This window comes from Carassius gibelio, chromosome B22 (assembly GCF_023724105.1).
Source record: "Carassius gibelio isolate Cgi1373 ecotype wild population from Czech Republic chromosome B22, carGib1.2-hapl.c, whole genome shotgun sequence".
Taxonomy (NCBI): domain Eukaryota; kingdom Metazoa; phylum Chordata; class Actinopteri; order Cypriniformes; family Cyprinidae; genus Carassius; species Carassius gibelio.
The window spans coordinates 47,942,402-47,949,901 of NC_068417.1; the positions used below are offsets into that span (position 1 = coordinate 47,942,402).

The 7,500-nt window shown below is 40.0% G+C and overlaps 10 non-coding genes across 10 annotated transcripts; all 10 read left to right on the top strand.

The window, feature by feature from the left end:
• Positions 1-376: 376 nt before the first annotated feature.
• On the top strand, positions 377-495 carry LOC128009170 (5S ribosomal RNA). The gene has a single exon (XR_008180890.1). It is a non-coding gene; the product is annotated as a 5S ribosomal RNA (ribosomal RNA).
• A 505-nt stretch (positions 496-1,000) lies between these two features.
• On the top strand, positions 1,001-1,119 carry LOC128000463 (5S ribosomal RNA). Its single transcript, XR_008173246.1, has one exon. It is a non-coding gene; the product is annotated as a 5S ribosomal RNA (ribosomal RNA).
• A 623-nt stretch (positions 1,120-1,742) lies between these two features.
• Positions 1,743-1,861, top strand: LOC128002956 (5S ribosomal RNA). Its single transcript, XR_008175690.1, has one exon. It is a non-coding gene; the product is annotated as a 5S ribosomal RNA (ribosomal RNA).
• Positions 1,862-2,082: 221 nt separating this feature from the next.
• Positions 2,083-2,201, top strand: LOC127994521 (5S ribosomal RNA). Its single transcript, XR_008167505.1, has one exon. It is a non-coding gene; the product is annotated as a 5S ribosomal RNA (ribosomal RNA).
• A 514-nt stretch (positions 2,202-2,715) lies between these two features.
• LOC127997402 (5S ribosomal RNA) lies at positions 2,716-2,834 on the top strand. Its single transcript, XR_008170266.1, has one exon. It is a non-coding gene; the product is annotated as a 5S ribosomal RNA (ribosomal RNA).
• A 221-nt stretch (positions 2,835-3,055) lies between these two features.
• Positions 3,056-3,174, top strand: LOC127995364 (5S ribosomal RNA). The gene has a single exon (XR_008168316.1). It is a non-coding gene; the product is annotated as a 5S ribosomal RNA (ribosomal RNA).
• Positions 3,175-3,395: 221 nt separating this feature from the next.
• On the top strand, positions 3,396-3,514 carry LOC128009171 (5S ribosomal RNA). Its single transcript, XR_008180891.1, has one exon. It is a non-coding gene; the product is annotated as a 5S ribosomal RNA (ribosomal RNA).
• A 373-nt stretch (positions 3,515-3,887) lies between these two features.
• LOC128004184 (5S ribosomal RNA) lies at positions 3,888-4,006 on the top strand. The gene has a single exon (XR_008176880.1). It is a non-coding gene; the product is annotated as a 5S ribosomal RNA (ribosomal RNA).
• Positions 4,007-4,528: 522 nt separating this feature from the next.
• On the top strand, positions 4,529-4,647 carry LOC128004966 (5S ribosomal RNA). Its single transcript, XR_008177636.1, has one exon. It is a non-coding gene; the product is annotated as a 5S ribosomal RNA (ribosomal RNA).
• A 2,573-nt stretch (positions 4,648-7,220) lies between these two features.
• LOC128008916 (5S ribosomal RNA) lies at positions 7,221-7,339 on the top strand. The gene has a single exon (XR_008180640.1). It is a non-coding gene; the product is annotated as a 5S ribosomal RNA (ribosomal RNA).
• Positions 7,340-7,500: the final 161 nt, after the last annotated feature.

The following is a 7,500-nucleotide window of genomic DNA, read 5'->3' on the forward strand; positions in this document are numbered from 1 at the left end:
GCTTTTTGGACATTTTTCACTTAGTATATAATAATTTTGCCAAAAAATAGAGTCAATGCCCGATCTCTGAATATTTGCAGCTTTGGGCGTGGTTAGTACATGGATGGGAGACTGCCTGGGAATACCAGGTGCTTTAATCTTTTTGGAAAATTTCACGAATTATATAATAATCTTTCATTAAAAAAAAAAAAAAAAAAAAAAGAGTCAATGCCCGATCTCTCAATCTTAGCAGGTTTAGGTCTGGTTAGTACTTTGATGAGAGACTGCCTAGGAATACCAGGTGCTTTAAGCTTTTGGGTTTTCTTTCCTACTTATATAATGTACTGGCGATAAGATTGGCTGGTCTTTAAATAGCCCTCTCTTTGCAACAGACTTCGCTTACGGCCATACCAACCTGGCTATGCCCGATCTCGTCTGATCTCGGAAGCTAAGCAGGTTTGGGCCTGGTTAGTACTTGGATGGGAGACCGCCTGGGAATACCAGGTGCTGTAAGCTTTTTGGAAATTTTTCACTTAGTATATAATAATTTTGCCAAAAAATAGAGTCAATGCCGGATCTCTGAATCTTAGCAGGTTTGGGCCTGGTTAGTACATGGATGGGAGACTGCCTGTTAATACCAGGTGCTGTAAGCTTTTTGGACATTTTTCACTTAGTATATAATAATTTTGCCAAAAAATAGAGTCAATGCCCGATCTCTGAATATTTGCAGCTTTGGGCCTGGTTAGTACATGGATGGGAGACTGCCTGGGAATACCAGGTGCTTTAATCTTTTTGGAAAATTTCACGAATTATATAATAATCTTTCATTAAAAAAAAAAAAAAAAAGAGTCAATGCCCGATCTCTGAATCTTAGCAGGTTTAGGTCTGGTTAGTACTTTGATGAGAGACTGCCTAGGAATACCAGGTGCTTTAAGCTTTTGGGCTTTCTTTCCTACTTATATAATGTACTGGCGATAAGATTGGCTGGTCTTTAAATAGCCCTCTCTTTGCAGCAGACTTCGCTTACGGCCATACCAACCTGGCTATGCCCGATCTCGTCTGATCTCGGAAGCTAAGCAGGTTTGTGCCTGGTTAGTACTTGGATGGGAGACCGCCTGGGAATACCAGGTGCTGTAAGCTTTTTGGACATTTTTCACTTAGTTTATAATAATTTTGCCAAAAAATAGAGTCAATGCCCGATCTCTGAATATTTGCAGGTTTGGGCCTGGTTAGTACATGGATGGGAGACTGCCTGGGAATACCAGGTGCTTTAATCTTCTTGGAAAATTTCACGAATTATATAATAATCTTTCATTAAAAAAAAAAAAAAAGAGTCAATGCCCGATCTCTGAATCTTAGCAGGTTTAGGTCTGGTTAGTACTTTGATGAGAGACTGCCTAGGAATACCAGGTGCTTTAAGCTTTTGGGTTTTCTTTCCTACTTTCCTACTAGAGTCAATGCCCGATCTCTGAATCTTAGCAGGTTTGGGCCTGGTTAGTACTTGGATGGGAGACCGCCTGGGAATACCAGGTGCTGTAAGCTTTTTGGACATTTTTCACTTAGTATATAATAATTTTGCCAAAAAATAGAGTCAATGCCCGATCTCTGAATCTTAGCAGGTTTAGGTCTGGTTAGTACTTTGATGAGAGACTTTCTAGGAATACCAGGTGCTTTAAGCTTTTGGGCTTTCTTTCCTACTTATATAATGTACTGGCGATAAGATTGGCTGCTCTTTAAATAGCCCTCTCTTTGCAGCAGACTTCGCTTACCGCCATACCAACCTGGCTATGCCCGATCTCGTCTGATCTCGGAAGCTAAGCAGGTTTGGGCCTGGTTAGTACTTGGATGGGAGACCGCCTGGGAATACCAGGTACTGTAAGCTTTTTGGACATTTTTCACTTAGTTTATAATAATTTTGCCAAAAAATAGAGTCAATGCCCGATTTCTGAATCTTAGCAGGTTTAGGTCTGGTTAGTACTTTGATGAGAGACTGCCTAGGAATACCAGGTGCTTTAAGCTTTTGGGTTTTCTTTCCTACTTATATAATGTACTGGCGATAAGATTGGCTGGTCTTTAAATAGCCCTCTCATTGCAGCAGACTTCGCTTACGGCCATACCAACCTGGCTATGCCCGATCTCGTCTGATCTCGGAAGCTAAACAGGTTTGGGCCTGGTTAGTACTTGGATGGGAGACCGCCTGGGAATACCAGGTGCTGTAAGCTTTTTGGAAATTTTTCACTTAGTATATAATAATTTTGCCAAAAAATAGAGTCAATGCCGGATCTCTGAATCTTAGCAGGTTTGGGCCTGGTTAGTACATGGATGGGAGACTGCCTGTTAATACCAGGTGCTGTAAGCTTTTTGGACATTTTTCACTTAGTATATAATAATTTTGCCAAAAAATAGAGTCAATGCCCGATCTCTGAATATTTGCAGCTTTGGGCGTGGTTAGTACATGGATGGGAGACTGCCTGGGAATACCAGGTGCTTTAATCTTTTTGGAAAATTTCACGAATTATATAATAATCTTTCATTAAAAAAAAAAAAAAAAAAAAAAAAAAGAGTCAATGCCCGATCTCTGAATCTTAGCAGGTTTAGGTCTGGTTAGTACTTTGATGAGAGACTGCCTAGGAATACCAGGTGCTTTAAGCTTTTGGGCTTTCTTTCCTACTTATATAATGTACTGGCGATAAGATTGGCTGGTCTTTAAATAGCCCTCTCTTTGCAGCAGACTTCGCTTACGGCCATACCAACCTGGCTATGCCCGATCTCGTCTGATCTCGGAAGCTAAGCAGGTTTGGGCCTGATTAGTACTTGGATGGGAGACCGCCTGGGAATACCAGGTACTGTAAGCTTTTTGGACATTTTTCACTTAGTTTATAATAATTTTGCCAAAAAATAGAGTCAATGCCCGATTTCTGAATCTTAGCAGGTTTAGGTCTGGTTAGTACTTTGATGAGAGACTGCCTAGGAATACCAGGTGCTTTAAGCTTTTGGGTTTTCTTTCCTACTTATATATTGTACTGGCGATAAGATTGGCTGGTCTTTAAATAGCCCTCTCATTGCAGCAGACTTCGCTTACGGCCATACCAACCTGGCTATGCCCGATCTCGTCTGATCTCGGAAGCTAAGCAGGTTTGGGCCTGGTTAGTACTTGGATGGGAGACCGCCTGGGAATACCAGGTACTGTAAGCTTTTTGGACATTTTTCACTTAGTTTATAGTAATTTTGCCAAAAAATAGAGTCAATGCCCGATTTCTGAATCTTAGCAGGTTTAGGTCTGGTTAGTACTTTGATGAGAGACTGCCTAGGAATACCAGGTGCTTTAAGCTTTTGGGTTTTCTTTCCTACTTATATAATGTACTGGCGATAAGATTGGCTGGTCTTTAAATAGCCCTCTCATTGCAGCAGACTTCGCTTACGGCCATACCAACCTGGCTATGCCCGATCTCGTCTGATCTCGGAAGCTAAGCAGGTTTGGGCCTGGTTAGTACTTGGATGGGAGACCGCCTGGGAATACCAGGTGCTGTAAGCTTTTTGGAAATTTTTCACTTAGTATATAATAATTTTGCCAAAAAATAGAGTCAATGCCGGATCTCTGAATCTTAGCAGGTTTGGGCCTGGTTAGTACATGGATGGGAGACTGCCTGGGAATACCAGGTGCTTTAATCTTTTTGGAAAATTTCACGAATTATATAATAATCTTTCATTAAAAAAAAAAAAAAAAAAAAAAGAGTCAATGCCCGATCTCTGAATCTTAGCAGGTTTAGGTCTGGTTAGTACTTTGATGAAAGACTGCCTAGGAATACCAGGTGCTTTAATCTTTTGGGTTTTCTTTCCTACTTATATAATGTACTGGCGATAAGATTGGCTGGTCTTTAAATAGCCCTCTCTTTGCAGCAGACTTCGCTTACGGCCATACCAACCTGGCTATGCCCGATCTCGTCTGATCTCCGAAGCTAAGCAGGTTTGGGCTTGGTTAGTACTTGGATGGGAGACCGCCTGGGAATATCAGGTGCTGTAAGCTTTTTGGACATTTTTCACTTAGTATATAATAATTTTGCCAAAAAATAGAGTCAATGCCGGATCTCTGAATATTAGCAGGTTTGGGCCTGGTTAGTACATGGATGGGAGACTGCCTGTTAATACCAGGTGCTGTAAGCTTTTTGGACATTTTTCACTTAGTATATAATAATTTTGCCAAAAAATAGAGTCAATGCCCGATCTCTGAATATTTGCAGCTTTGGGCCTGGTTAGTACATGGATGGGAGACTGCCTGGGAATACCAGGTGCTTTAATCTTTTTGGAAAATTTCACGAATTATATAATAATCTTTCATTAAAAAAAAAAAAAAAAAAAAAAAAAAAAAAAAAAGAGTCAATGCCCGATCTCTGAATCTTAGCAGGTTTAGGTCTGGTTAGTACTTTGATGAGAGACTGCCTAGGAATACCAGGTGCTTTAAGCTTTTGGGCTTTCTTTCCTACTTATATAATGTACTGGCGATAAGATTGGCTGCTCTTTAAATAGCCCTCTCTTTGCAGCAGACTTCGCTTACAGCCATGCCAACCTGGCTATGGCCGATCTCGTCTGATCTCGGAAGCTAAGCAGGTTTGGTCCTGGTTAGTACTTGGATGGGAGACCGCCTGGGAATACCAGGTGCTGTAAGCTTTTTGGACATTTTTCACTTAGTTTATAATAATTTTGCCATAAAATAGAGTCAATGCCCGATCTCTGAATCTTAGCAGGTTTAGGTCTGGTTAGTACTTTGATGAGAGACTGCCTAGGAATACCAGGTGCTTTAAGTTTTTGGGTTTTCTTTCCTACTTATATAATGTACTGGCGATAAGATTGGCTGGTCTTTAAATAGCCCTCTCTTTGCAGCAAACTTCGCTTACGGCCAAACCAACCTGGCAACGCTAGTGAGCCACACAGGAAGTGAGTTGGCAGTTTGTAGTAGGCAGTAGGTGAGAGAGGCTCACCTTGTGTTTTTTGTTTTGTTTTATCTGCGTAAAGATTTATTTCTTTTGCAACTTATTGATTTTTGTTTGTTATAGTTTTTATACTTCCCAGCAGCAGTTTGCTGTCTGGGGAGAAATTTTTCTTTTGTTTGAAAAATGGATGGATTACATGGCAAAGAAGTGGACATGGCAGGAGGAAGACGAGTGCTAACAGACAAAGAAATGGATAAAGAACAACGAGATGGACAAGGACGAATGGATTATAACAAGAGGATTTACTCTAAAGAGGCTACAGTAATTGTTGACATGGCGGATCAGAGAGATGCAAGAGCAGAGGACATTATCAAAGCAGTGAACGAAAGGATTGGAGGAGGAAAGATTCTAGCAGTCAGACCAAGGCAAGTAAAAGAATATGAAATTACACTGATAAACAGGGAGGCGTGCGATGGATTAGATGAAGGATTAATGATAAAAGGAAAACTGTGTGAGATTCGACAACTGAAAACAAGGGAGTATGTGGTTTCTTTCATACATTTGCCAGCCTATATTGAGGACTCTGACATTTTAATTAAATTACAAAATTGGGGCGTAACACCTGTTTCAGACATCATAAGAAGAATGTATCCAGGCACAGACATTGCGGATGGTACAAGGTACCTAAGGGTGAAATTTCCTAAAGAAGTAGTGTCTCTGCCATACAGTACAAAGTTTGATACGGAGGAGGGAACACAGTATTTCAGGATCATGCATGATCGTCAGGTTAAAACCTGTCGATTGTGCATGAATCCGGGACATGTGTTCAAAGACTGTCCAGATTTTAAATGTCATCAGTGCAATGGCCAGGGTCATTACGCAAGGGATTGCGATGCAATTAAGTGCCCGGATTGCAGAAAGGTGATCATAAGATGTGAGTGTTGGATGGAGAATGAAATTCAAAATAAAGAGTCAGAAGGTGTAGGAGGGCGAATGTCAAAAGAAACTGAATTACAAAATGGTGGAGAGAATGAGGAAGAGGATGGTGTGAATAAAGAGGCTATTGTGGAAAATAAGAAGGAATTGGAAGAGAAAAGGCTGGAAGGAGAAATGGACAAAGGAATATTGACATCACAGGAAGTAACACAAGGGGTATTGGAGGAAATGGAGAACCAAGGATTAAAAGAAAAGGAGGAGGAAATGCAAGAGATAACTGAAGAGGAGAAAGAAATGGAATTGGAAGAGAAAAGGCTGGAAGGAGAAATGGACAAAGGAATATTGACATCACAGGAAGTAACACAAGGGGCATTGGAGGAAATGGAGAACCAAGGACTAAAAGAAAAGGAGGAGGAAATGCAAGAGATAACTGAAGAGGAGAAAGGAGTGGACAGAATGGATGATAGAAAGGACAAAAGGGTGACATTAAGAAGGAGAACCCTTAAGGTAATACCAAATGTGAATGTGGCCAGAAAAAAAAGACATTTTAGGGAAAAATACAATAAGGGGAAACATTTGTTTGAGAATAAATTTCAAGTGTTGAGGGAAGATGAGGAGGAGGAGGTAGACTAAGAATACAATGTTTGGTTTAAATTTGTATTATTATTTATTATTATAATGTTTTTATACATTGTATCATGGTATGCTAATGCCTTAATTGTATTTCAAAAAGAAAAATGGAGATAAAAGGTTATTTATTGAATGTAAAGTGAAATAAATGTGTTTGGTGTTTAGAGAAATGGATTTTATCAAACCTGTGGCAAATAATTATTGTTGTTGTTTGTTATGCTTCTGTGGAAAATGTGTACAATGTTTTTAATGAAATATTTTAAATTTGTTAATAAAAAAAAAAAAAAAAAAAAAAAAAATCTCGTCTGATCTCGGAAGCTAAGCAGGTTTGGGCCTGGTTAGTACTTGGATGGGAGACCGCCTGGGAATACCAGGTGCTGTAAGCTTTTTGGAAATTTTTCACTTAGTATATAATAATTTGGCAAAAAAATAGAGTCAATGCCCGATCTCTGAATCTTAGCAGGTTTGGGCCTGGTTAGTACATGGATGGGAGACTGCCTGTTAATACCAGGTGCTGTAAGCTTTTTGGACATTTGTCACTTAGTATATAATAATTTTGCCAAAAAATAGAGTCAATGCCCGATCTCTGAATCTTAGCAGGTTTAGGTCTGGTTAGTACTTTGATGAGAGACTGCCTAGGAATACCAGGTGCTTTAAGCTTTTGGGCTTTCTTTCCTACTTATATAATGTACTGGCGATAAGATTGGCTGCTCTTTAAATAGCCCTCTCTTTGCAGCAGACTTCGCTTACGGCCATACCAACCTGGCTATGCCCGATCTCGTCTGATCTCGGAAGCTAAGCAGGTTTGGGCCTGGTTAGTACTTGGATGGGAGACCACCTGGGAATACCAGGTGCTGTAAGCTTTTTGGACATTTTTCACTTAGTTTATAATAATTTTGCCAAAAAATAGTCAATGCCCGATCTCTGAATCTTAGCAGGTTTAGGTCTGGTTAGTACTTTGATGAGAGACTGCCTAGGAATACCAGGTGCTTTAAGCTTTTGGGTTTTCTTTCCTACTTATATA